We start from the raw sequence: 26251 nt of genomic DNA, 5'->3' as shown, positions 1-26251 counted from the left end.
AGCCGAGAGGCTACTAGACGTCCTCCAACCTCTTTGTTGCTGAAAGATATTTGAAACGCCGTGCGCGAAGCGCACGGCACAGCCGAGAGGCTTGTACGTTGGTGGTTTCTTCGGGCAGCTCTATCTAATCTCTCTGGCTCTGAGATCCTTATGCAACGCAAGCTAAGTAAAGCGCGAAGCGCACGGCACAGCCGAGAGGCTTGTACGTTGGTGGTTTCTTCGGGCAGCTCTATCTAATCTCTCTGACTCTGAGATCCTTATGCAACGCAAGCTAAGTAAGGGAAGCAATCGTTAGCCTTATGACACTTGGATTGTTGGCTCATTGATCGGACATCCCCGGAACGAGAAAATTAAAAATGACAGTTAGCCAAAAATAGTGGCGTTTGGAAATATTATCAAATTTTATATTCGGTTGTCCATTGACAAATGTACTTATATGTCCTCGTTTGTTTGGCTAAGGTTGGTGTGTATTTCGAACAGAAAGTAAGCAAGCATTAGAACTAGATTTAGAGGCGAATATGGTCGGGTAATGGCGACTGAATTGATGTCAACGGCCACACCACATAGAACTCACCCGGTCTCGTCAGCTCCCGGAAGTTAAGCTATGTCGGGTCCCGTTAGTACTTGGATGGGTGACCGCTTGGGAATACGGGATGCTGTTGGCATGGTGTAATTTTATTTTTGCTCCCCAAGTTAGATGAGACATGGAATATAATGTATTCTTTAGGTATTAGTTGAAAAGGGTATTGCTGGGACTTTGATTAATGATACCATATATTGTAGAACGCATGTTTGTTTGATCTCGGTAGTTTTAACGACAAAAAAAAAGATAGAGGTTTGGCTATTTTGTTGAGGCTGTTGCATGACGCCCACTCACTGGCACGATCCCACTACTGCCGAACACGGGAACTTTTGGCTGCTAGGTTTCCCTCCTGACCCACTACGCTCCTCCTTAGCTAACCTGCACCTACTAGATTCCTCTAGCAGATCCATGCTGATGTCAAGCTTAGTGCGGGCACCTGATCAACATGCGGTATCACGAAACAGGGCTCCTAAACTCAAGCCATCCACTCTACCAAGCCTCCCCGAAGCAGGATTATAGGTGCACGCCAAACACCCAGCTGATAAATGGGCTCTCAATCGATAATACATTACTGTAATAAATTGATTTGATGAGCACGCGGATTCTTTATTGTGTCCAAAATTGGTCTCGTCACTTGTTCTATAACTATTAAAGAGCTTCTCGGTGTTTCAATAAATGAACAAAATGCAAGACCTGACAATGTATGTACTGTGTGCGTCAAGTATTGCAAATCTCAATTTAATATTCCGAAATATCGATCTATGCACTGTAATTTACGCCAAAGCTCATTGATCGTACAAACCTTATTTAGAGTTCTGCAAAATAACATTGCATTTAAGATCATACTTCACAGGATCATTTCTGTAGTATATCTTGACTTGTTTCCCACCAGAAACTTGTCTCCTTTCAACCCACGATGACGAGTTAAGACGCTGGTTTCTGAGCGTGAAACAGGCTGTGAGTGTAGCTGTCTCGACAGCATCAAACACAGTCATTGAGGACCGTTTCCGTTAAATCCATGTGAAATAGCGGAAGGAAACTAGCGTGTTCAGAGTGGTTGAGATGATAAAACAAATTTAAATTCTTGAAAATCTAAAGAGATACATCTTAATAATAATTCCAGGTATTCGTGTCCTTAAATCATCTGCTTGTATGGCAAAATAAATTGTGAAAGTGAGGTTGGTCAATTTGAGGATGTGTCATGACTTTATGATCGTATTGCATTCTTTTAGTTATTGTTATTTAATCATGATTAATTATCGTTCAGAGCTTTTGTCGTCACTGTCTTTTGTGGCTAACTGTCATTTTTAATTTTCTCGTTCCGGGGATGTCCGATCAATGAGCCAACAATCCAAGTGTCATAAGGCTAACGATTGCTTCCCTTACTTAGCTTGCGTTGCATAAGGATCTCAGAGTCAGAGAGATTAGATAGAGCTGCCCGAAGAAACCACCAACGTACAAGCCTCTCGGCTGTGCCGTGCGCTTCGCGCTTTACTTAGCTTGCGTTGCATAAGGATCTCAGAGCCAGAGAGATTAGATAGAGCTGCCCGAAGAAACCACCAACGTACAAGCCTCTCGGCTGTGCCGTGCGCTTCGCGCACGGCGTTTCAAATATCTTTCAGCAACAAAGAGGTTGGAGGACGTCTAGTAGCCTCTCGGCTGTACGCCGAGAGGCTTGTACGTTGGTGGTTTCTTCGGGCAGCTCTATCTAATCTCTCTGGCTCTGAGATCCTTATGCAACGCAAGCTAAGTAAAGCGCGAAGCGCACGGCACAGCCGAGAGGCTTGTACGTTGGTGGTTTCTTCGGGCAGCTCTATCTAATCTCTCTGACTCTGAGATCCTTATGCAACGCAAGCTAAGTAAGGGAAGCAATCGTTAGCCTTATGACACTTGGATTGTTGGCTCATTGATCGGACATCCCCGGAACGAGAAAATTAAAAATGACAGTTAGCCAAAAATAGTGGCGTTTGGAAATATTATCAAATTTTATATTCGGTTGTCCATTGACAAATGTACTTATATGTCCTCGTTTGTTTGGCTAAGGTTGGTGTGTATTTCGAACAGAAAGTACAGCCGAGAGGCTACTAGACGTCCTCCAACCTCTTTGTTGCTGAAAGATATTTGAAACGCCGTGCGCGAAGCGCACGGCACAGCCGAGAGGCTTGTACGTTGGTGGTTTCTTCGGGCAGCTCTATCTAATCTCTCTGGCTCTGAGATCCTTATGCAACGCAAGCTAAGTAAAGCGCGAAGCGCACGGCACAGCCGAGAGGCTTGTACGTTGGTGGTTTCTTCGGGCAGCTCTATCTAATCTCTCTGACTCTGAGATCCTTATGCAACGCAAGCTAAGTAAGGGAAGCAATCGTTAGCCTTATGACACTTGGATTGTTGGCTCATTGATCGGACATCCCCGGAACGAGAAAATTAAAAATGACAGTTAGCCAAAAATAGTGGCGTTTGGAAATATTATCAAATTTTATATTCGGTTGTCCATTGACAAATGTACTTATATGTCCTCGTTTGTTTGGCTAAGGTTGGTGTGTATTTCGAACAGAAAGTAAGCAAGCATTAGAACTAGATTTAGAGGCGAATATGGTCGGGTAATGGCGACTGAATTGATGTCAACGGCCACACCACATAGAACTCACCCGGTCTCGTCAGCTCCCGGAAGTTAAGCTATGTCGGGTCCCGTTAGTACTTGGATGGGTGACCGCTTGGGAATACGGGATGCTGTTGGCATGGTGTAATTTTATTTTTGCTCCCCAAGTTAGATGAGACATGGAATATAATGTATTCTTTAGGTATTAGTTGAAAAGGGTATTGCTGGGACTTTGATTAATGATACCATATATTGTAGAACGCATGTTTGTTTGATCTCGGTAGTTTTAACGACAAAAAAAAAGATAGAGGTTTGGCTATTTTGTTGAGGCTGTTGCATGACGCCCACTCACTGGCACGATCCCACTACTGCCGAACACGGGAACTTTTGGCTGCTAGGTTTCCCTCCTGACCCACTACGCTCCTCCTTAGCTAACCTGCACCTACTAGATTCCTCTAGCAGATCCATGCTGATGTCAAGCTTAGTGCGGGCACCTGATCAACATGCGGTATCACGAAACAGGGCTCCTAAACTCAAGCCATCCACTCTACCAAGCCTCCCCGAAGCAGGATTATAGGTGCACGCCAAACACCCAGCTGATAAATGGGCTCTCAATCGATAATACATTACTGTAATAAATTGATTTGATGAGCACGCGGATTCTTTATTGTGTCCAAAATTGGTCTCGTCACTTGTTCTATAACTATTAAAGAGCTTCTCGGTGTTTCAATAAATGAACAAAATGCAAGACCTGACAATGTATGTACTGTGTGCGTCAAGTATTGCAAATCTCAATTTAATATTCCGAAATATCGATCTATGCACTGTAATTTACGCCAAAGCTCATTGATCGTACAAACCTTATTTAGAGTTCTGCAAAATAACATTGCATTTAAGATCATACTTCACAGGATCATTTCTGTAGTATATCTTGACTTGTTTCCCACCAGAAACCTGTCTCCTTTCAACCCACGATGACGAGTTAAGACGCTGGTTTCTGAGCGTGAAACAGGCTGTGAGTGTAGCTGTCTCGACAGCATCAAACACAGTCATTGAGGACCGTTTCCGTTAAATCCATGTGAAATAGCGGAAGGAAACTAGCGTGTTCAGAGTGGTTGAGATGATAAAACAAATTTAAATTCTTGAAAATCTAAAGAGATACATCTTAATAATAATTCCAGGTATTCGTGTCCTTAAATCATCTGCTTGTATGGCAAAATAAATTGTGAAAGTGAGGTTGGTCAATTTGAGGATGTGTCATGACTTTATGATCGTATTGCATTCTTTTAGTTATTGTTATTTAATCATGATTAATTATCGTTCAGAGCTTTTGTCGTCACTGTCTTTTGTGGCTAACTGTCATTTTTAATTTTCTCGTTCCGGGGATGTCCGATCAATGAGCCAACAATCCAAGTGTCATAAGGCTAACGATTGCTTCCCTTACTTAGCTTGCGTTGCATAAGGATCTCAGAGTCAGAGAGATTAGATAGAGCTGCCCGAAGAAACCACCAACGTACAAGCCTCTCGGCTGTGCCGTGCGCTTCGCGCTTTACTTAGCTTGCGTTGCATAAGGATCTCAGAGCCAGAGAGATTAGATAGAGCTGCCCGAAGAAACCACCAACGTACAAGCCTCTCGGCTGTGCCGTGCGCTTCGCGCACGGCGTTTCAAATATCTTTCAGCAACAAAGAGGTTGGAGGACGTCTAGTAGCCTCTCGGCTGTACGCCGAGAGGCTTGTACGTTGGTGGTTTCTTCGGGCAGCTCTATCTAATCTCTCTGGCTCTGAGATCCTTATGCAACGCAAGCTAAGTAAAGCGCGAAGCGCACGGCACAGCCGAGAGGCTTGTACGTTGGTGGTTTCTTCGGGCAGCTCTATCTAATCTCTCTGACTCTGAGATCCTTATGCAACGCAAGCTAAGTAAGGGAAGCAATCGTTAGCCTTATGACACTTGGATTGTTGGCTCATTGATCGGACATCCCCGGAACGAGAAAATTAAAAATGACAGTTAGCCAAAAATAGTGGCGTTTGGAAATATTATCAAATTTTATATTCGGTTGTCCATTGACAAATGTACTTATATGTCCTCGTTTGTTTGGCTAAGGTTGGTGTGTATTTCGAACAGAAAGTAAGCAAGCATTAGAACTAGATTTAGAGGCGAATATGGTCGGGTAATGGCGACTGAATTGATGTCAACGGCCACACCACATAGAACTCACCCGGTCTCGTCAGCTCCCGGAAGTTAAGCTATGTCGGGTCCCGTTAGTACTTGGATGGGTGACCGCTTGGGAATACGGGATGCTGTTGGCATGGTGTAATTTTATTTTTGCTCCCCAAGTTAGATGAGACATGGAATATAATGTATTCTTTAGGTATTAGTTGAAAAGGGTATTGCTGGGACTTTGATTAATGATACCATATATTGTAGAACGCATGTTTGTTTGATCTCGGTAGTTTTAACGACAAAAAAAAAGATAGAGGTTTGGCTATTTTGTTGAGGCTGTTGCATGACGCCCACTCACTGGCACGATCCCACTACTGCCGAACACGGGAACTTTTGGCTGCTAGGTTTCCCTCCTGACCCACTACGCTCCTCCTTAGCTAACCTGCACCTACTAGATTCCTCTAGCAGATCCATGCTGATGTCAAGCTTAGTGCGGGCACCTGATCAACATGCGGTATCACGAAACAGGGCTCCTAAACTCAAGCCATCCACTCTACCAAGCCTCCCCGAAGCAGGATTATAGGTGCACGCCAAACACCCAGCTGATAAATGGGCTCTCAATCGATAATACATTACTGTAATAAATTGATTTGATGAGCACGCGGATTCTTTATTGTGTCCAAAATTGGTCTCGTCACTTGTTCTATAACTATTAAAGAGCTTCTCGGTGTTTCAATAAATGAACAAAATGCAAGACCTGACAATGTATGTACTGTGTGCGTCAAGTATTGCAAATCTCAATTTAATATTCCGAAATATCGATCTATGCACTGTAATTTACGCCAAAGCTCATTGATCGTACAAACCTTATTTAGAGTTCTGCAAAATAACATTGCATTTAAGATCATACTTCACAGGATCATTTCTGTAGTATATCTTGACTTGTTTCCCACCAGAAACTTGTCTCCTTTCAACCCACGATGACGAGTTAAGACGCTGGTTTCTGAGCGTGAAACAGGCTGTGAGTGTAGCTGTCTCGACAGCATCAAACACAGTCATTGAGGACCGTTTCCGTTAAATCCATGTGAAATAGCGGAAGGAAACTAGCGTGTTCAGAGTGGTTGAGATGATAAAACAAATTTAAATTCTTGAAAATCTAAAGAGATACATCTTAATAATAATTCCAGGTATTCGTGTCCTTAAATCATCTGCTTGTATGGCAAAATAAATTGTGAAAGTGAGGTTGGTCAATTTGAGGATGTGTCATGACTTTATGATCGTATTGCATTCTTTTAGTTATTGTTATTTAATCATGATTAATTATCGTTCAGAGCTTTTGTCGTCAGGTGGCGTGGCAAAGCCATATTCTGAAAAAAAAGGACCTAGTGTGATAACGAGAGTAAAATTTGCAACGCCTTCAGCGTAAATTGTATCTCCCTTAATACAGTATGAGCATAATAAAACAAATGAAAATGAACTTTATAAGCATCAAGTGGTCGCGTCTGGAAAAATGAACAACTCAATATTTTATAGCATTTCTTGAATGTTTTGAGTGATATGAGTATTCTTCGTACACCACCGGAAATGTGTTGAACCTCAGTGGTTATTTTGGGCAGTAATCCTTGTAACATTATCGCTTCTCGGCCTTTTGGCTAAGATCAAAGTGTAGTATCTGTTCTTATCAGCTTAATATCTGATACGGGTTCAAATGGACCCCAGAATATTAAACTGATTTTTGGCATACGGTGGGAATACAGTGCTTGCACTGCTCCCGCCACGGGTTGACCCGGTATTGCAGTACCTCCGGGATCGGCTCACCCTCTATGAGGGAGAACATATTGAATAAAACAGAAATTGTCTTAGCACCGTATAATAAAAGACCATGTATAATTGCAAAACTGTCATGTAGACATGTTTGTAATTTTTTCTAATTGTATTTTTTTCGTAATATCAAGAAAAGCATAAAAAAATACGTACTTGATTGTGTTAACTAATTAGTACTGTTCATCTTTCGATGTGATGTTTTTTTTTAAAATATGAAGATGCGTGTATTTTCATATGAAAAGTCGATTTTCTTATTTTCTTATTTGCCAATTGGACGACCAAATGAAAAAAAACAAGCAATTTGTTTCTTGAAAAGTATTTGCAAAGATCAAGACCATGAAATAAATACTGAGCTTTATTTACTATATTTTGCTCGAGTTCGTAATTCAAGTCGATGAAAGAAAGTGGGTGGTATTCTCTAAACGTCAGTCAAATACTTGAACACTCTTTGTCAATATTGTTCTGCTGTATACAAAGTATTAAACAAAGTGAAAAAGCATCCACAATCATACTTACCTGGCTCAGAGGCAACCATGATCACCAAGGTGGTTCCTCCAGGGCGAGGCCTTTCCATTGCACTAAGGATGGGCTGACCCTTGCGATTAATCCAAATGTGATTAACTCGGGAGTACAATTTTTGGTAGTGGGGGACTGCGTTCGCGCCGTTCCCTGAACACACTATAAATGTAAGAAAAATTCTTGTCATCTGCCGGAAGTTGAACTAAATCTGGTCCCGTTAGTAAACGGTAGGGTTGACCGCTTGGGAATACGCGAAGCATCAGATTTTCTTTCTGGGAAGAAACAACAAAGTAATGAAATTCATGTTTAGCTACTTTAATATAAATCATCATGGCCAATGGATTGGCCGTGATCGTCTAGTGGTTAGGACCCTACGTTGTGGTACCTACTAGATATGAATCCGTAGTAACCCAGGTTCGAATCCTGGTCACGGCACTGAAAACTGATTTTTCACGTCAACACGCAGATTAACTATAAATTTTGTTTGGTTGGAAAGTAATGCTCGCTCACTTCAATAGTTCATAATGTGAAAAACAATTTGGAATGAAAACCTGAAATTCCCCCTCCCTTTTTTTGTGTGTGCAGGAAGTTGTTGAAATGTATGGAAGAAAAATACACATTTACAGAATTTCAAGTATTTGACCCGATATTAAGACAAAAATTATTTCATGTATGTAATGAACTGTCCCCTGTTGGTATTAGTCCAATGGGAGATGGAAATTAAAATTTGCCTAGGGTAATCTAAATGAATATTTCTGAACGAAATTGTTGGTCCAACACGTCCAAGCAGAACGAATTCAGCAAATGCTTAAGTAGACTTGCTTTTCTGATTATAATTTAGCTTTGCGCAGTGGCAATATCATAACCAATGAGGGTCTCCCGAGGTGTGATTATTGCTAGTTGAAAACTTTAACCAATACCCCGCCACGATGAAGTGAAATAATCTTTGTCGTCGGCAATTTTTGATAGCTCCATCAGGAGCATTTCAGCGTACAAGAAAAAAAAAATTACAGTCAGTTAGAAAAATTGGAGTGTTGCATAGTGTGTTTATAACATTAAACGGTGAAAGTGAAATCGTATAAGTGATTTTTGTTTCCATTTAGTTGGTATTGCACGTCAGACAAGGCTGATTAATTCGTTCGCTGAAGGCCATTAATATCAGTCAGTTGGAACATTGTGAACACGGGGAAAATATTTGAAAAGGTGATTCCAAATGACAAGGTGAAAAGATTCCACCATGTTTAAAGGGGAAGTTCAATAAATTGTTAACCGCTGTAGGGTGAATGTCGGGGTAAACATCTGATCCCACCACCTACGTGTTGGGCTTGTACCATAAAGATCGTTCATTTTTTTCAAAAATAACACTGCGCACAACTGTTTCGTTCAAAAACATGTTAACGAGCTTTATACATGATATTTACTTTAAAATAACTGTACCCATTGATAAAGAATTGCACAAGGATTTTGATATGTAAACGCATGTTTCGAAAAAAAACCTTACAAGCGCACTTCAAAATTTTGAAATGAATATAAATACAAGGCATACCACTGTTATTTACTCTGGTTTCTAATCAATACCCGGATAAATCTTTCGCCTTTTACTAAAGATTTCCGTGGTTAGGAGCATTGATGAGTCTATATGACTTATTTTTTTAACGCCCGGTCTTCTGATTGGGCACTTTGAATAAATGAAAAATTAAAAACGTCTGTATGCGGAAACAAAGATATTCTACTACTACATACTGACAACATTTGTAAAATGACAAACTGATAGTTTTTCGGTGGTTTTGGTAAGATTAGTGTGTATTTCAAAAAGATAAATCTCAAGCACAAGTAATAGATTAGAGGCGAATATGGTCGGGTAATTGCGTCTAGTTTAATGTCAACGGCCATACCACATAGAACTCACCCGGTCTCGTCAGCTCCCGGAAGTTAAGCTATGTCGGGTCCCGTTAGTACTTGGATGGGTGACCGCTTGGGAATACGGGATGCTGTTGGCATGGAATTATTTTATTTTTGTGAATCCAATTGAATTGAAGTGCTTCCCAAGATGGGTGATACTACATGGACTACAATGTATTATTTTGGCATTAGTTGAAAATGGAAGGAACGTATTTTTTACTGGATATTGCCTACTAGACGTCCTCCAACCTCTTTGTTGCTGAAAGATATTTGAAACGCCGTGCGCGAAGCGCACGGCACAGCCGAGAGGCTACTAGACGTCCTCCAACCTCTTTGTTGCTGAAAGATATTTGAAACGCCGTGCGCGAAGCGCACGGCACAGCCGAGAGGCTTGTACGTTGGTGGTTTCTTCGGGCAGCTCTATCTAATCTCTCTGGCTCTGAGATCCTTATGCAACGCAAGCTAAGTAAAGCGCGAAGCGCACGGCACAGCCGAGAGGCTTGTACGTTGGTGGTTTCTTCGGGCAGCTCTATCTAATCTCTCTGACTCTGAGATCCTTATGCAACGCAAGCTAAGTAAGGGAAGCAATCGTTAGCCTTATGACACTTGGATTGTTGGCTCATTGATCGGACATCCCCGGAACGAGAAAATTAAAAATGACAGTTAGCCAAAAATAGTGGCGTTTGGAAATATTATCAAATTTTATATTCGGTTGTCCATTGACAAATGTACTTATATGTCCTCGTTTGTTTGGCTAAGGTTGGTGTGTATTTCGAACAGAAAGTACAGCCGAGAGGCTACTAGACGTCCTCCAACCTCTTTGTTGCTGAAAGATATTTGAAACGCCGTGCGCGAAGCGCACGGCACAGCCGAGAGGCTTGTACGTTGGTGGTTTCTTCGGGCAGCTCTATCTAATCTCTCTGGCTCTGAGATCCTTATGCAACGCAAGCTAAGTAAAGCGCGAAGCGCACGGCACAGCCGAGAGGCTTGTACGTTGGTGGTTTCTTCGGGCAGCTCTATCTAATCTCTCTGACTCTGAGATCCTTATGCAACGCAAGCTAAGTAAGGGAAGCAATCGTTAGCCTTATGACACTTGGATTGTTGGCTCATTGATCGGACATCCCCGGAACGAGAAAATTAAAAATGACAGTTAGCCAAAAATAGTGGCGTTTGGAAATATTATCAAATTTTATATTCGGTTGTCCATTGACAAATGTACTTATATGTCCTCGTTTGTTTGGCTAAGGTTGGTGTGTATTTCGAACAGAAAGTACAGCCGAGAGGCTACTAGACGTCCTCCAACCTCTTTGTTGCTGAAAGATATTTGAAACGCCGTGCGCGAAGCGCACGGCACAGCCGAGAGGCTTGTACGTTGGTGGTTTCTTCGGGCAGCTCTATCTAATCTCTCTGGCTCTGAGATCCTTATGCAACGCAAGCTAAGTAAAGCGCGAAGCGCACGGCACAGCCGAGAGGCTTGTACGTTGGTGGTTTCTTCGGGCAGCTCTATCTAATCTCTCTGACTCTGAGATCCTTATGCAACGCAAGCTAAGTAAGGGAAGCAATCGTTAGCCTTATGACACTTGGATTGTTGGCTCATTGATCGGACATCCCCGGAACGAGAAAATTAAAAATGACAGTTAGCCAAAAATAGTGGCGTTTGGAAATATTATCAAATTTTATATTCGGTTGTCCATTGACAAATGTACTTATATGTCCTCGTTTGTTTGGCTAAGGTTGGTGTGTATTTCGAACAGAAAGTACAGCCGAGAGGCTACTAGACGTCCTCCAACCTCTTTGTTGCTGAAAGATATTTGAAACGCCGTGCGCGAAGCGCACGGCACAGCCGAGAGGCTTGTACGTTGGTGGTTTCTTCGGGCAGCTCTATCTAATCTCTCTGGCTCTGAGATCCTTATGCAACGCAAGCTAAGTAAAGCGCGAAGCGCACGGCACAGCCGAGAGGCTTGTACGTTGGTGGTTTCTTCGGGCAGCTCTATCTAATCTCTCTGACTCTGAGATCCTTATGCAACGCAAGCTAAGTAAGGGAAGCAATCGTTAGCCTTATGACACTTGGATTGTTGGCTCATTGATCGGACATCCCCGGAACGAGAAAATTAAAAATGACAGTTAGCCAAAAATAGTGGCGTTTGGAAATATTATCAAATTTTATATTCGGTTGTCCATTGACAAATGTACTTATATGTCCTCGTTTGTTTGGCTAAGGTTGGTGTGTATTTCGAACAGAAAGTAAGCAAGCATTAGAACTAGATTTAGAGGCGAATATGGTCGGGTAATGGCGACTGAATTGATGTCAACGGCCACACCACATAGAACTCACCCGGTCTCGTCAGCTCCCGGAAGTTAAGCTATGTCGGGTCCCGTTAGTACTTGGATGGGTGACCGCTTGGGAATACGGGATGCTGTTGGCATGGTGTAATTTTATTTTTGCTCCCCAAGTTAGATGAGACATGGAATATAATGTATTCTTTAGGTATTAGTTGAAAAGGGTATTGCTGGGACTTTGATTAATGATACCATATATTGTAGAACGCATGTTTGTTTGATCTCGGTAGTTTTAACGACAAAAAAAAAGATAGAGGTTTGGCTATTTTGTTGAGGCTGTTGCATGACGCCCACTCACTGGCACGATCCCACTACTGCCGAACACGGGAACTTTTGGCTGCTAGGTTTCCCTCCTGACCCACTACGCTCCTCCTTAGCTAACCTGCACCTACTAGATTCCTCTAGCAGATCCATGCTGATGTCAAGCTTAGTGCGGGCACCTGATCAACATGCGGTATCACGAAACAGGGCTCCTAAACTCAAGCCATCCACTCTACCAAGCCTCCCCGAAGCAGGATTATAGGTGCACGCCAAACACCCAGCTGATAAATGGGCTCTCAATCGATAATACATTACTGTAATAAATTGATTTGATGAGCACGCGGATTCTTTATTGTGTCCAAAATTGGTCTCGTCACTTGTTCTATAACTATTAAAGAGCTTCTCGGTGTTTCAATAAATGAACAAAATGCAAGACCTGACAATGTATGTACTGTGTGCGTCAAGTATTGCAAATCTCAATTTAATATTCCGAAATATCGATCTATGCACTGTAATTTACGCCAAAGCTCATTGATCGTACAAACCTTATTTAGAGTTCTGCAAAATAACATTGCATTTAAGATCATACTTCACAGGATCATTTCTGTAGTATATCTTGACTTGTTTCCCACCAGAAACTTGTCTCCTTTCAACCCACGATGACGAGTTAAGACGCTGGTTTCTGAGCGTGAAACAGGCTGTGAGTGTAGCTGTCTCGACAGCATCAAACACAGTCATTGAGGACCGTTTCCGTTAAATCCATGTGAAATAGCGGAAGGAAACTAGCGTGTTCAGAGTGGTTGAGATGATAAAACAAATTTAAATTCTTGAAAATCTAAAGAGATAAATCTTAATAATAATTCCAGGTATTCGTGTCCTTAAATCATCTGCTTGTATGGCAAAATAAATTGTGAAAGTGAGGTTGGTCAATTTGAGGATGTGTCATGACTTTATGATCGTATTGCATTCTTTTAGTTATTGTTATTTAATCATGATTAATTATCGTTCAGAGCTTTTGTCGTCAGGTGGCGTGGCAAAGCCATATTCTGAAAAAAAAGGACCTAGTGTGATAACGAGAGTAAAATTTGCAACGCCTTCAGCGTAAATTGTATCTCCCTTAATACAGTATGAGCATAATAAAACAAATGAAAATGAACTTTATAAGCATCAAGTGGTCGCGTCTGGAAAAATGAACAACTCAATATTTTATAGCATTTCTTGAATGTTTTGAGTGATATGAGTATTCTTCGTACACCACCGGAAATGTGTTGAACCTCAGTGGTTATTTTGGGCAGTAATCCTTGTAACATTATCGCTTCTCGGCCTTTTGGCTAAGATCAAAGTGTAGTATCTGTTCTTATCAGCTTAATATCTGATACGGGTTCAAATGGACCCCAGAATATTAAACTGATTTTTGGCATACGGTGGGAATACAGTGCTTGCACTGCTCCCGCCACGGGTTGACCCGGTATTGCAGTACCTCCGGGATCGGCTCACCCTCTATGAGGGAGAACATATTGAATAAAACAGAAATTGTCTTAGCACCGTATAATAAAAGACCATGTATAATTGCAAAACTGTCATGTAGACATGTTTGTAATTTTTTCTAATTGTATTTTTTTCGTAATATCAAGAAAAGCATAAAAAAATACGTACTTGATTGTGTTAACTAATTAGTACTGTTCATCTTTCGATGTGATGTTTTTTTTTAAAATATGAAGATGCGTGTATTTTCATATGAAAAGTCGATTTTCTTATTTTCTTATTTGCCAATTGGACGACCAAATGAAAAAAAACAAGCAATTTGTTTCTTGAAAAGTATTTGCAAAGATCAAGACCATGAAATAAATACTGAGCTTTATTTACTATATTTTGCTCGAGTTCGTAATTCAAGTCGATGAAAGAAAGTGGGTGGTATTCTCTAAACGTCAGTCAAATACTTGAACACTCTTTGTCAATATTGTTCTGCTGTATACAAAGTATTAAACAAAGTGAAAAAGCATCCACAATCATACTTACCTGGCTCAGAGGCAACCATGATCACCAAGGTGGTTCCTCCAGGGCGAGGCCTTTCCATTGCACTAAGGATGGGCTGACCCTTGCGATTAATCCAAATGTGATTAACTCGGGAGTACAATTTTTGGTAGTGGGGGACTGCGTTCGCGCCGTTCCCTGAACACACTATAAATGTAAGAAAAATTCTTGTCATCTGCCGGAAGTTGAACTAAATCTGGTCCCGTTAGTAAACGGTAGGGTTGACCGCTTGTGTGAACTACACGCGTCACAGAGAAGAAATTAAACGGTGAGACGAGAAACAAGTTCTATTTCACGGAACGTGAACACGGCAGACAGAATTATATATAGATCAGAACGAGAGAAAACGTGATTCTTGCTTAGGTTCTTGCTCTCGCCCAGCCGTCGTCTGCTGCTCTCCTCTCTCATCCTCCTTCCCTTTCGACGTTGCCAGGTATCATTGTGCCGGTGCACAACACTCCGGCCGCCACGATGGATCGATTATTCCGGCTGCGGGTTACTTTCTGAAATGACACAAAGTTTAATTACATATTTTTAATTACGTAGGTATTCACCGGTTTTGGTTTTAACAACGGCCTTTCGGACGACGCCTTGATTGTCAAGGAGGGTTTTTATCACTACACCAACTGGCCATTCTCCACGCCGATTGTTTTAATCGATTATGATGACTTCGTCTTCGACTTCGAGGCGTCTTGTCGAACGGAACCATTTTTGGCGCTCGATTAAATTTGGAATTTACTCTTGCATCCATCTGGCCCAATACTGGTCTATGATGAACTGCGTTTGCATCCAGCGGCGGCGAGTAAGTTTGCGCGAGTCGTTTGTGATGATTGGTGGAACGTGGGGCTCGTGACGACTGAGAATAAAGTGGTTGGGCGGGAGAGCTTCTGGTTCGCGGGGGTCCATATGGACGTTGGTGAGTGGAATGCCGTTCAACAAAGACATGACTTCGCTGAACACAGTTTGAAGTACTTCATCGGTGACTGACTGATCTTGGAGGACTGCGCGGAGTGCTCGCTTACCGGATTGCACCATGCTCTCCCAAACTCCGCCAAAATGCGGTCCTGACGGTGGCAAAAAATTCCATTTGATGCTTAGCTCGGCCGCGTGCGTAGTGACCTTTTCTGAATTGAGTTATTTGACGATTCCTCTTCTGATAAAGTTGGCCGGCTGGCGTAGCGCGCATGGAGCGCTACTATTCTTCTCAGGGCCTCTTCGAGTTCGGATAAATTAGGCTACTCCTTACACCGTCGGCCTTCGGTTTCTCGTTCAGAAAGTTGCCAACGGATTGCCAATAGGCTACGGGTATAACTAAAATATAAGGTATAAAAAAAAAACGATGAGTTTCGTGTGAAATCTCTTTCTACTGTCGTTTTCGTCTTCCTCAATTGCTTTGATGGCTTGATTGGTCGGATAATGTGACGAGGCAAGGCAATGTGCTCCCTTTTTTTATGATAATTTGTCGGGAGTTCGTAGGTCGATATTCGGTTCGTCGATCGGTCGATTCGTTCGTTCGTTCGTTCGTCGATCGGTCGATGTCGGTTCGGTCGTTCGATTCGTCGGTTCGGTCGTTGTCGGTCGGTCGTTGTCGGTTCGATCGATTCGTTCGTTCGTCGATCGGTCGATGTCGGTTCGGTCGTTCGATGTTCGTAGTTCGGTGTTCGATGTGCGGTGTTCGATGTACGATACAGTTAGATATGGTTGGGATCGGTGGTACGCTTTGGGTAGACGTGTTGGGCTATTTGTCAGGAATCAGATACGTAAATGGAGGTTATCTCGTTCAACTCAGCCGAAACAAGTTCGAACGAGAACCAAAATGTTTCTTCTTCTGATAATAGTTTGACCGGCTGACTAACGTAACGATGACGATGTAAACGCGCCCCTTAAATCTTGGATGTTCGATGTTCGGTTATGGATATTCGGTATGGGATGTTCGATGTTCGGTTAGGGATGTTCAATATTGGATGTTCGGTTTTGGATGTTCGATGTTCGGTTAGGGATGTTCGATATTGGATGTTCGGTTTGGATGTTCGATGTTCGGTTATGGATGTTCGATATTGGATGTTCGGTTTTGGATGTTCGGTATTGGATGTTCGATGTTCGGTTAGGGATGTTCGATATTGGATGTTCGATGTTCGGTTATGAATGTTCGATACAGTTCGATACAGTTTAGACGAGTTGAGATGGGTGGTACGCTCTGTCAGGTGTGTGACAGCAAAGTAGGGGAAACGATTAATCACGAGTGCCTTGGTAATTGAAGGATTTCAATCGGGTAACAATAGTGACTCCGGTAGATGAGTTGAGTATGTTAACCGGGGTTTTTGGGTACGGAAAAAGATGTTAACGAGGGATTGACTGCAAGAAAGCATGATGCTGCTGAACCGGCGTCGACTTCCTTCACTAGCGGGATTCCCGGGTTTCGGCACCAAAATGTGAACTACACGCGTCACAGAGAAGAAATTAAACGGTGAGACGAGAAACAAGTTCTATTTCACGGAACGTGAACACGGCAGACAGAATTATATATAGATCAGAACGAGAGAAAACGTGATTCTTGCTTAGGTTCTTGCTCTCGCCCAGCCGTCGTCTGCTGCTCTCCTCTCTCATCCTCCTTCCCTTTCGACGTTGCCAGGTATCATTGTGCCGGTGCACAACAGCTTGGGAATACGCGAAGCATCAGATTTTCTTTCTGGGAAGAAACAACAAAGTAATGAAATTCATGTTTAGCTACTTTAATATAAATCATCATGGCCAATGGATTGGCCGTGATCGTCTAGTGGTTAGGACCCTACGTTGTGGTACCTACTAGATATGAATCCGTAGTAACCCAGGTTCGAATCCTGGTCACGGCACTGAAAACTGATTTTTCACGTCAACACGCAGATTAACTATAAATTTTGTTTGGTTGGAAAGTAATGCTCGCTCACTTCAATAGTTCATAATGTGAAAAACAATTTGGAATGAAAACCTGAAATTCCCCCTCCCTTTTTTTGTGTGTGCAGGAAGTTGTTGAAATGTATGGAAGAAAAATACACATTTACAGAATTTCAAGTATTTGACCCGATATTAAGACAAAAATTATTTCATGTATGTAATGAACTGTCCCCTGTTGGTATTAGTCCAATGGGAGATGGAAATTAAAATTTGCCTAGGGTAATCTAAATGAATATTTCTGAACGAAATTGTTGGTCCAACACGTCCAAGCAGAACGAATTCAGCAAATGCTTAAGTAGACTTGCTTTTCTGATTATAATTTAGCTTTGCGCAGTGGCAATATCATAACCAATGAGGGTCTCCCGAGGTGTGATTATTGCTAGTTGAAAACTTTAACCAATACCCCGCCACGATGAAGTGAAATAATCTTTGTCGTCGGCAATTTTTGATAGCTCCATCAGGAGCATTTCAGCGTACAAGAAAAAAAAAATTACAGTCAGTTAGAAAAATTGGAGTGTTGCATAGTGTGTTTATAACATTAAACGGTGAAAGTGAAATCGTATAAGTGATTTTTGTTTCCATTTAGTTGGTATTGCACGTCAGACAAGGCTGATTAATTCGTTCGCTGAAGGCCATTAATATCAGTCAGTTGGAACATTGTGAACACGGGGAAAATATTTGAAAAGGTGATTCCAAATGACAAGGTGAAAAGATTCCACCATGTTTAAAGGGGAAGTTCAATAAATTGTTAACCGCTGTAGGGTGAATGTCGGGGTAAACATCTGATCCCACCACCTACGTGTTGGGCTTGTACCATAAAGATCGTTCATTTTTTTCAAAAATAACACTGCGCACAACTGTTTCGTTCAAAAACATGTTAACGAGCTTTATACATGATATTTACTTTAAAATAACTGTACCCATTGATAAAGAATTGCACAAGGATTTTGATATGTAAACGCATGTTTCGAAAAAAAACCTTACAAGCGCACTTCAAAATTTTGAAATGAATATAAATACAAGGCATACCACTGTTATTTACTCTGGTTTCTAATCAATACCCGGATAAATCTTTCGCCTTTTACTAAAGATTTCCGTGGTTAGGAGCATTGATGAGTCTATATGACTTATTTTTTTAACGCCCGGTCTTCTGATTGGGCACTTTGAATAAATGAAAAATTAAAAACGTCTGTATGCGGAAACAAAGATATTCTACTACTACATACTGACAACATTTGTAAAATGACAAACTGATAGTTTTTCGGTGGTTTTGGTAAGATTAGTGTGTATTTCAAAAAGATAAATCTCAAGCACAAGTAATAGATTAGAGGCGAATATGGTCGGGTAATTGCGTCTAGTTTAATGTCAACGGCCATACCACATAGAACTCACCCGGTCTCGTCAGCTCCCGGAAGTTAAGCTATGTCGGGTCCCGTTAGTACTTGGATGGGTGACCGCTTGGGAATACGGGATGCTGTTGGCATGGAATTATTTTATTTTTGTGAATCCAATTGAATTGAAGTGCTTCCCAAGATGGGTGATACTACATGGACTACAATGTATTATTTTGGCATTAGTTGAAAATGGAAGGAACGTATTTTTTACTGGATATTGCCTACTAGACGTCCTCCAACCTCTTTGTTGCTGAAAGATATTTGAAACGCCGTGCGCGAAGCGCACGGCACAGCCGAGAGGCTACTAGACGTCCTCCAACCTCTTTGTTGCTGAAAGATATTTGAAACGCCGTGCGCGAAGCGCACGGCACAGCCGAGAGGCTTGTACGTTGGTGGTTTCTTCGGGCAGCTCTATCTAATCTCTCTGGCTCTGAGATCCTTATGCAACGCAAGCTAAGTAAAGCGCGAAGCGCACGGCACAGCCGAGAGGCTTGTACGTTGGTGGTTTCTTCGGGCAGCTCTATCTAATCTCTCTGACTCTGAGATCCTTATGCAACGCAAGCTAAGTAAGGGAAGCAATCGTTAGCCTTATGACACTTGGATTGTTGGCTCATTGATCGGACATCCCCGGAACGAGAAAATTAAAAATGACAGTTAGCCAAAAATAGTGGCGTTTGGAAATATTATCAAATTTTATATTCGGTTGTCCATTGACAAATGTACTTATATGTCCTCGTTTGTTTGGCTAAGGTTGGTGTGTATTTCGAACAGAAAGTACAGCCGAGAGGCTACTAGACGTCCTCCAACCTCTTTGTTGCTGAAAGATATTTGAAACGCCGTGCGCGAAGCGCACGGCACAGCCGAGAGGCTTGTACGTTGGTGGTTTCTTCGGGCAGCTCTATCTAATCTCTCTGGCTCTGAGATCCTTATGCAACGCAAGCTAAGTAAAGCGCGAAGCGCACGGCACAGCCGAGAGGCTTGTACGTTGGTGGTTTCTTCGGGCAGCTCTATCTAATCTCTCTGACTCTGAGATCCTTATGCAACGCAAGCTAAGTAAGGGAAGCAATCGTTAGCCTTATGACACTTGGATTGTTGGCTCATTGATCGGACATCCCCGGAACGAGAAAATTAAAAATGACAGTTAGCCAAAAATAGTGGCGTTTGGAAATATTATCAAATTTTATATTCGGTTGTCCATTGACAAATGTACTTATATGTCCTCGTTTGTTTGGCTAAGGTTGGTGTGTATTTCGAACAGAAAGTACAGCCGAGAGGCTACTAGACGTCCTCCAACCTCTTTGTTGCTGAAAGATATTTGAAACGCCGTGCGCGAAGCGCACGGCACAGCCGAGAGGCTTGTACGTTGGTGGTTTCTTCGGGCAGCTCTATCTAATCTCTCTGGCTCTGAGATCCTTATGCAACGCAAGCTAAGTAAAGCGCGAAGCGCACGGCACAGCCGAGAGGCTTGTACGTTGGTGGTTTCTTCGGGCAGCTCTATCTAATCTCTCTGACTCTGAGATCCTTATGCAACGCAAGCTAAGTAAGGGAAGCAATCGTTAGCCTTATGACACTTGGATTGTTGGCTCATTGATCGGACATCCCCGGAACGAGAAAATTAAAAATGACAGTTAGCCAAAAATAGTGGCGTTTGGAAATATTATCAAATTTTATATTCGGTTGTCCATTGACAAATGTACTTATATGTCCTCGTTTTAACGTACAGCCGAGAGGCTTGTACGTTGGTGGTTTCTTCGGGCAGCTCTATCTAATCTCTCTGGCTCTGAGATCCTTATGCAACGCAAGCTAAGTAAAGCGCGAAGCGCACGACACAGCCGAGAGGCTTGTACGTTGGTGGTTTCTTCGGGCAGCTCTATCTAATCTCTCTGACTCTGAGATCCTTATGCAACGCAAGCTAAGTAAGGGAAGCAATCGTTAGCCTTATGACACTTGGATTGTTGGCTCATTGATCGGACATCCCCGGAACGAGAAAATTAAAAATGACAGTTAGCCAAAAATAGTGGCGTTTGGAAATATTATCAAATTTTATATTCGGTTGTCCATTGACAAATGTACTTATATGTCCTCGTTTTAACGTACAGCCGAGAGGCTTGTACGTTGGTGGTTTCTTCGGGCAGCTCTATCTAATCTCTCTGGCTCTGAGATCCTTATGCAACGCAAGCTAAGTAAAGCGCGAAGCGCACGGCACAGCCGAGAGGCTTGTACGTTGGTGGTTTCTTCGGGCAGCTCTATCTAATCTCTCTGACTCTGAGATCCTTATGCAACGCAAGCTAAGTAAGGGAAGCAATCGTTAGCCTTATGACACTTGGATTGTTGGCTCATTGATCGGACATCCCCGGAACGAGAAAATTAAAAATGACAGTTAGCCAAAAATAGTGGCGTTTGGAAATATTATCAAATTTTATATTCGGTTGTCCATTGACAAATGTACTTATATGTCCTCGTTTGTTTGGCTAAGGTTGGTGTGTATTTCGAACAGAAAGTACAGCCGAGAGGCTACTAGACGTCCTCCAACCTCTTTGTTGCTGAAAGATATTTGAAACGCCGTGCGCGAAGCGCACGGCACAGCCGAGAGGCTTGTACGTTGGTGGTTTCTTCGGGCAGCTCTATCTAATCTCTCTGGCTCTGAGATCCTTATGCAACGCAAGCTAAGTAAAGCGCGAAGCGCACGGCACAGCCGAGAGGCTTGTACGTTGGTGGTTTCTTCGGGCAGCTCTATCTAATCTCTCTGACTCTGAGATCCTTATGCAACGCAAGCTAAGTAAGGGAAGCAATCGTTAGCCTTATGACACTTGGATTGTTGGCTCATTGATCGGACATCCCCGGAACGAGAAAATTAAAAATGACAGTTAGCCAAAAATAGTGGCGTTTGGAAATATTATCAAATTTTATATTCGGTTGTCCATTGACAAATGTACTTATATGTCCTCGTTTGTTTGGCTAAGGTTGGTGTGTATTTCGAACAGAAAGTACAGCCGAGAGGCTACTAGACGTCCTCCAACCTCTTTGTTGCTGAAAGATATTTGAAACGCCGTGCGCGAAGCGCACGGCACAGCCGAGAGGCTTGTACGTTGGTGGTTTCTTCGGGCAGCTCTATCTAATCTCTCTGGCTCTGAGATCCTTATGCAACGCAAGCTAAGTAAAGCGCGAAGCGCACGGCACAGCCGAGAGGCTTGTACGTTGGTGGTTTCTTCGGGCAGCTCTATCTAATCTCTCTGACTCTGAGATCCTTATGCAACGCAAGCTAAGTAAGGGAAGCAATCGTTAGCCTTATGACACTTGGATTGTTGGCTCATTGATCGGACATCCCCGGAACGAGAAAATTAAAAATGACAGTTAGCCAAAAATAGTGGCGTTTGGAAATATTATCAAATTTTATATTCGGTTGTCCATTGACAAATGTACTTATATGTCCTCGTTTTAACGTACAGCCGAGAGGCTTGTACGTTGGTGGTTTCTTCGGGCAGCTCTATCTAATCTCTCTGGCTCTGAGATCCTTATGCAACGCAAGCTAAGTAAAGCGCGAAGCGCACGGCACAGCCGAGAGGCTTGTACGTTGGTGGTTTCTTCGGGCAGCTCTATCTAATCTCTCTGACTCTGAGATCCTTATGCAACGCAAGCTAAGTAAGGGAAGCAATCGTTAGCCTTATGACACTTGGATTGTTGGCTCATTGATCGGACATCCCCGGAACGAGAAAATTAAAAATGACAGTTAGCCAAAAATAGTGGCGTTTGGAAATATTATCAAATTTTATATTCGGTTGTCCATTGACAAATGTACTTATATGTCCTCGTTTGTTTGGCTAAGGTTGGTGTGTATTTCGAACAGAAAGTACAGCCGAGAGGCTACTAGACGTCCTCCAACCTCTTTGTTGCTGAAAGATATTTGAAACGCCGTGCGCGAAGCGCACGGCACAGCCGAGAGGCTTGTACGTTGGTGGTTTCTTCGGGCAGCTCTATCTAATCTCTCTGGCTCTGAGATCCTTATGCAACGCAAGCTAAGTAAAGCGCGAAGCGCACGGCACAGCCGAGAGGCTTGTACGTTGGTGGTTTCTTCGGGCAGCTCTATCTAATCTCTCTGACTCTGAGATCCTTATGCAACGCAAGCTAAGTAAGGGAAGCAATCGTTAGCCTTATGACACTTGGATTGTTGGCTCATTGATCGGACATCCCCGGAACGAGAAAATTAAAAATGACAGTTAGCCAAAAATAGTGGCGTTTGGAAATATTATCAAATTTTATATTCGGTTGTCCATTGACAAATGTACTTATATGTCCTCGTTTGTTTGGCTAAGGTTGGTGTGTATTTCGAACAGAAAGTAAGCAAGCATTAGAACTAGATTTAGAGGCGAATATGGTCGGGTAATGGCGACTGAATTGATGTCAACGGCCACACCACATAGAACTCACCCGGTCTCGTCAGCTCCCGGAAGTTAAGCTATGTCGGGTCCCGTTAGTACTTGGATGGGTGACCGCTTGGGAATACGGGATGCTGTTGGCATGGTGTAATTTTATTTTTGCTCCCCAAGTTAGATGAGACATGGAATATAATGTATTCTTTAGGTATTAGTTGAAAAGGGTATTGCTGGGACTTTGATTAATGATACCATATATTGTAGAACGCATGTTTGTTTGATCTCGGTAGTTTTAACGACAAAAAAAAAGATAGAGGTTTGGCTATTTTGTTGAGGCTGTTGCATGACGCCCACTCACTGGCACGATCCCACTACTGCCGAACACGGGAACTTTTGGCTGCTAGGTTTCCCTCCTGACCCACTACGCTCCTCCTTAGCTAACCTGCACCTACTAGATTCCTCTAGCAGATCCATGCTGATGTCAAGCTTAGTGCGGGCACCTGATCAACATGCGGTATCACGAAACAGGGCTCCTAAACTCAAGCCATCCACTCTACCAAGCCTCCCCGAAGCAGGATTATAGGTGCACGCCAAACACCCAGCTGATAAATGGGCTCTCAATCGATAATACATTACTGTAATAAATTGATTTGATGAGCACGCGGATTCTTTATTGTGTCCAAAATTGGTCTCGTCACTTGTTCTATAACTATTAAAGAGCTTCTCGGTGTTTCAATAAATGAACAAAATGCAAGACCTGACAATGTATGTACTGTGTGCGTCAAGTATTGCAAATCTCAATTTAATATTCCGAAATATCGATCTATGCACTGTAATTTACGCCAAAGCTCATTGATCGTACAAACCTTATTTAGAGTTCTGCAAAATAACATTGCATTTAAGATCATACTTCACAGGATCATTTCTGTAGTATATCTTGACTTGTTTCCCACCAGAAACCTGTCTCCTTTCAACCCACGATGACGAGTTAAGACGCTGGTTTCTGAGCGTGAAACAGGCTGTGAGTGTAGCTGTCTCGACAGCATCAAACACAGTCATTGAGGACCGTTTCCGTTAAATCCATGTGAAATAGCGGAAGGAAACTAGCGTGTTCAGAGTGGTTGAGATGATAAAACAAATTTAAATTCTTGAAAATCTAAAGAGATACATCTTAATAATAATTCCAGGTATTCGTGTCCTTAAATCATCTGCTTGTATGGCAAAATAAATTGTGAAAGTGAGGTTGGTCAATTTGAGGATGTGTCATGACTTTATGATCGTATTGCATTCTTTTAGTTATTGTTATTTAATCATGATTAATTATCGTTCAGAGCTTTTGTCGTCAGGTGGCGTGGCAAAGCCATATTCTGAAAAAAAAGGACCTAGTGTGATAACGAGAGTAAAATTTGCAACGCCTTCAGCGTAAATTGTATCTCCCTTAATACAGTATGAGCATAATAAAACAAATGAAAATGAACTTTATAAGCATCAAGTGGTCGCGTCTGGAAAAATGAACAACTCAATATTTTATAGCATTTCTTGAATGTTTTGAGTGATATGAGTATTCTTCGTACACCACCGGAAATGTGTTGAACCTCAGTGGTTATTTTGGGCAGTAATCCTTGTAACATTATCGCTTCTCGGCCTTTTGGCTAAGATCAAAGTGTAGTATCTGTTCTTATCAGCTTAATATCTGATACGGGTTCAAATGGACCCCAGAATATTAAACTGATTTTTGGCATACGGTGGGAATACAGTGCTTGCACTGCTCCCGCCACGGGTTGACCCGGTATTGCAGTACCTCCGGGATCGGCTCACCCTCTATGAGGGAGAACATATTGAATAAAACAGAAATTGTCTTAGCACCGTATAATAAAAGACCATGTATAATTGCAAAACTGTCATGTAGACATGTTTGTAATTTTTTCTAATTGTATTTTTTTCGTAATATCAAGAAAAGCATAAAAAAATACGTACTTGATTGTGTTAACTAATTAGTACTGTTCATCTTTCGATGTGATGTTTTTTTTTTAAATATGAAGATGCGTGTATTTTCATATGAAAAGTCGATTTTCTTATTTTCTTATTTGCCAATTGGACGACCAAATGAAAAAAAACAAGCAATTTGTTTCTTGAAAAGTATTTGCAAAGATCAAGACCATGAAATAAATACTGAGCTTTATTTACTATATTTTGCTCGAGTTCGTAATTCAAGTCGATGAAAGAAAGTGGGTGGTATTCTCTAAACGTCAGTCAAATACTTGAACACTCTTTGTCAATATTGTTCTGCTGTATACAAAGTATTAAACAAAGTGAAAAAGCATCCACAATCATACTTACCTGGCTCAGAGGCAACCATGATCACCAAGGTGGTTCCTCCAGGGCGAGGCCTTTCCATTGCACTAAGGATGGGCTGACCCTTGCGATTAATCCAAATGTGATTAACTCGGGAGTACAATTTTTGGTAGTGGGGGACTGCGTTCGCGCCGTTCCCTGAACACACTATAAATGTAAGAAAAATTCTTGTCATCTGCCGGAAGTTGAACTAAATCTGGTCCCGTTAGTAAACGGTAGGGTTGACCGCTTGGGAATACGCGAAGCATCAGATTTTCTTTCTGGGAAGAAACAACAAAGTAATGAAATTCATGTTTAGCTACTTTAATATAAATCATCATGGCCAATGGATTGGCCGTGATCGTCTAGTGGTTAGGACCCTACGTTGTGGTACCTACTAGATATGAATCCGTAGTAACCCAGGTTCGAATCCTGGTCACGGCACTGAAAACTGATTTTTCACGTCAACACGCAGATTAACTATAAATTTTGTTTGGTTGGAAAGTAATGCTCGCTCACTTCAATAGTTCATAATGTGAAAAACAATTTGGAATGAAAACCTGAAATTCCCCCTCCCTTTTTTTGTGTGTGCAGGAAGTTGTTGAAATGTATGGAAGAAAAATACACATTTACAGAATTTCAAGTATTTGACCCGATATTAAGACAAAAATTATTTCATGTATGTAATGAACTGTCCCCTGTTGGTATTAGTCCAATGGGAGATGGAAATTAAAATTTGCCTAGGGTAATCTAAATGAATATTTCTGAACGAAATTGTTGGTCCAACACGTCCAAGCAGAACGAATTCAGCAAATGCTTAAGTAGACTTGCTTTTCTGATTATAATTTAGCTTTGCGCAGTGGCAATATCATAACCAATGAGGGTCTCCCGAGGTGTGATTATTGCTAGTTGAAAACTTTAACCAATACCCCGCCACGATGAAGTGAAATAATCTTTGTCGTCGGCAATTTTTGATAGCTCCATCAGGAGCATTTC

General features: G+C 42.0%; 26 non-coding genes across 26 annotated transcripts; all 26 read left to right on the top strand.

Moving 5' to 3' along the window:
- Positions 1-546: 546 nt before the first annotated feature.
- LOC124323118 lies at positions 547-665 on the top strand. The gene has a single exon (XR_006915362.1). It is a non-coding gene; the product is annotated as a 5S ribosomal RNA (ribosomal RNA).
- Positions 666-1419: 754 nt separating this feature from the next.
- LOC124322554 lies at positions 1420-1641 on the top strand. The gene has a single exon (XR_006914833.1). It is a non-coding gene; the product is annotated as a small nucleolar RNA U3 (small nucleolar RNA).
- A 1559-nt stretch (positions 1642-3200) lies between these two features.
- LOC124323117 lies at positions 3201-3319 on the top strand. The gene has a single exon (XR_006915361.1). It is a non-coding gene; the product is annotated as a 5S ribosomal RNA (ribosomal RNA).
- Positions 3320-4073: 754 nt separating this feature from the next.
- On the top strand, positions 4074-4295 carry LOC124322562. Its single transcript, XR_006914841.1, has one exon. It is a non-coding gene; the product is annotated as a small nucleolar RNA U3 (small nucleolar RNA).
- A 1072-nt stretch (positions 4296-5367) lies between these two features.
- LOC124323116 lies at positions 5368-5486 on the top strand. The gene has a single exon (XR_006915360.1). It is a non-coding gene; the product is annotated as a 5S ribosomal RNA (ribosomal RNA).
- A 754-nt stretch (positions 5487-6240) lies between these two features.
- Positions 6241-6462, top strand: LOC124322553. The gene has a single exon (XR_006914832.1). It is a non-coding gene; the product is annotated as a small nucleolar RNA U3 (small nucleolar RNA).
- Positions 6463-6972: 510 nt separating this feature from the next.
- On the top strand, positions 6973-7163 carry LOC124322279. Its single transcript, XR_006914623.1, has one exon. It is a non-coding gene; the product is annotated as a U2 spliceosomal RNA (small nuclear RNA).
- Positions 7164-7672: 509 nt separating this feature from the next.
- On the top strand, positions 7673-7836 carry LOC124322128. The gene has a single exon (XR_006914479.1). It is a non-coding gene; the product is annotated as a U1 spliceosomal RNA (small nuclear RNA).
- Positions 7837-8028: 192 nt separating this feature from the next.
- On the top strand, positions 8029-8118 carry Trnah-gug. The gene is given in 2 exon segments: positions 8029-8065; positions 8084-8118. It is a non-coding gene; the product is annotated as a tRNA-His (tRNA).
- A 404-nt stretch (positions 8119-8522) lies between these two features.
- On the top strand, positions 8523-8664 carry LOC124322756. The gene has a single exon (XR_006915022.1). It is a non-coding gene; the product is annotated as a U4 spliceosomal RNA (small nuclear RNA).
- A 574-nt stretch (positions 8665-9238) lies between these two features.
- Positions 9239-9361, top strand: LOC124322949. The gene has a single exon (XR_006915201.1). It is a non-coding gene; the product is annotated as a U5 spliceosomal RNA (small nuclear RNA).
- A 203-nt stretch (positions 9362-9564) lies between these two features.
- Positions 9565-9683, top strand: LOC124323059. The gene has a single exon (XR_006915306.1). It is a non-coding gene; the product is annotated as a 5S ribosomal RNA (ribosomal RNA).
- Positions 9684-11892: 2209 nt separating this feature from the next.
- LOC124323115 lies at positions 11893-12011 on the top strand. Its single transcript, XR_006915359.1, has one exon. It is a non-coding gene; the product is annotated as a 5S ribosomal RNA (ribosomal RNA).
- Positions 12012-12765: 754 nt separating this feature from the next.
- LOC124322552 lies at positions 12766-12987 on the top strand. The gene has a single exon (XR_006914831.1). It is a non-coding gene; the product is annotated as a small nucleolar RNA U3 (small nucleolar RNA).
- A 510-nt stretch (positions 12988-13497) lies between these two features.
- LOC124322278 lies at positions 13498-13688 on the top strand. The gene has a single exon (XR_006914622.1). It is a non-coding gene; the product is annotated as a U2 spliceosomal RNA (small nuclear RNA).
- A 509-nt stretch (positions 13689-14197) lies between these two features.
- On the top strand, positions 14198-14361 carry LOC124322127. Its single transcript, XR_006914478.1, has one exon. It is a non-coding gene; the product is annotated as a U1 spliceosomal RNA (small nuclear RNA).
- Positions 14362-16982: 2621 nt separating this feature from the next.
- Trnah-gug lies at positions 16983-17072 on the top strand. Its single transcript is given in 2 exon segments — positions 16983-17019; positions 17038-17072. It is a non-coding gene; the product is annotated as a tRNA-His (tRNA).
- Positions 17073-17476: 404 nt separating this feature from the next.
- On the top strand, positions 17477-17618 carry LOC124322755. The gene has a single exon (XR_006915021.1). It is a non-coding gene; the product is annotated as a U4 spliceosomal RNA (small nuclear RNA).
- A 574-nt stretch (positions 17619-18192) lies between these two features.
- LOC124322948 lies at positions 18193-18315 on the top strand. Its single transcript, XR_006915200.1, has one exon. It is a non-coding gene; the product is annotated as a U5 spliceosomal RNA (small nuclear RNA).
- A 203-nt stretch (positions 18316-18518) lies between these two features.
- LOC124323058 lies at positions 18519-18637 on the top strand. Its single transcript, XR_006915305.1, has one exon. It is a non-coding gene; the product is annotated as a 5S ribosomal RNA (ribosomal RNA).
- Positions 18638-22948: 4311 nt separating this feature from the next.
- On the top strand, positions 22949-23067 carry LOC124323114. The gene has a single exon (XR_006915358.1). It is a non-coding gene; the product is annotated as a 5S ribosomal RNA (ribosomal RNA).
- A 754-nt stretch (positions 23068-23821) lies between these two features.
- Positions 23822-24043, top strand: LOC124322561. The gene has a single exon (XR_006914840.1). It is a non-coding gene; the product is annotated as a small nucleolar RNA U3 (small nucleolar RNA).
- Positions 24044-24553: 510 nt separating this feature from the next.
- On the top strand, positions 24554-24744 carry LOC124322277. The gene has a single exon (XR_006914621.1). It is a non-coding gene; the product is annotated as a U2 spliceosomal RNA (small nuclear RNA).
- Positions 24745-25253: 509 nt separating this feature from the next.
- Positions 25254-25417, top strand: LOC124322126. The gene has a single exon (XR_006914477.1). It is a non-coding gene; the product is annotated as a U1 spliceosomal RNA (small nuclear RNA).
- Positions 25418-25609: 192 nt separating this feature from the next.
- Trnah-gug lies at positions 25610-25699 on the top strand. The gene is given in 2 exon segments: positions 25610-25646; positions 25665-25699. It is a non-coding gene; the product is annotated as a tRNA-His (tRNA).
- A 404-nt stretch (positions 25700-26103) lies between these two features.
- Positions 26104-26245, top strand: LOC124322754. The gene has a single exon (XR_006915020.1). It is a non-coding gene; the product is annotated as a U4 spliceosomal RNA (small nuclear RNA).
- The last annotated feature ends 6 nt before the right edge of the window (positions 26246-26251 follow it).

Source organism: Daphnia pulicaria, chromosome 1 (genome assembly GCF_021234035.1).
Source record: "Daphnia pulicaria isolate SC F1-1A chromosome 1, SC_F0-13Bv2, whole genome shotgun sequence".
Classification (NCBI taxonomy): domain Eukaryota; kingdom Metazoa; phylum Arthropoda; class Branchiopoda; order Diplostraca; family Daphniidae; genus Daphnia; species Daphnia pulicaria.
Note: the sequence above shows the minus strand (reverse complement) of the source record. Positions and strands in the feature narration are given on the sequence as shown.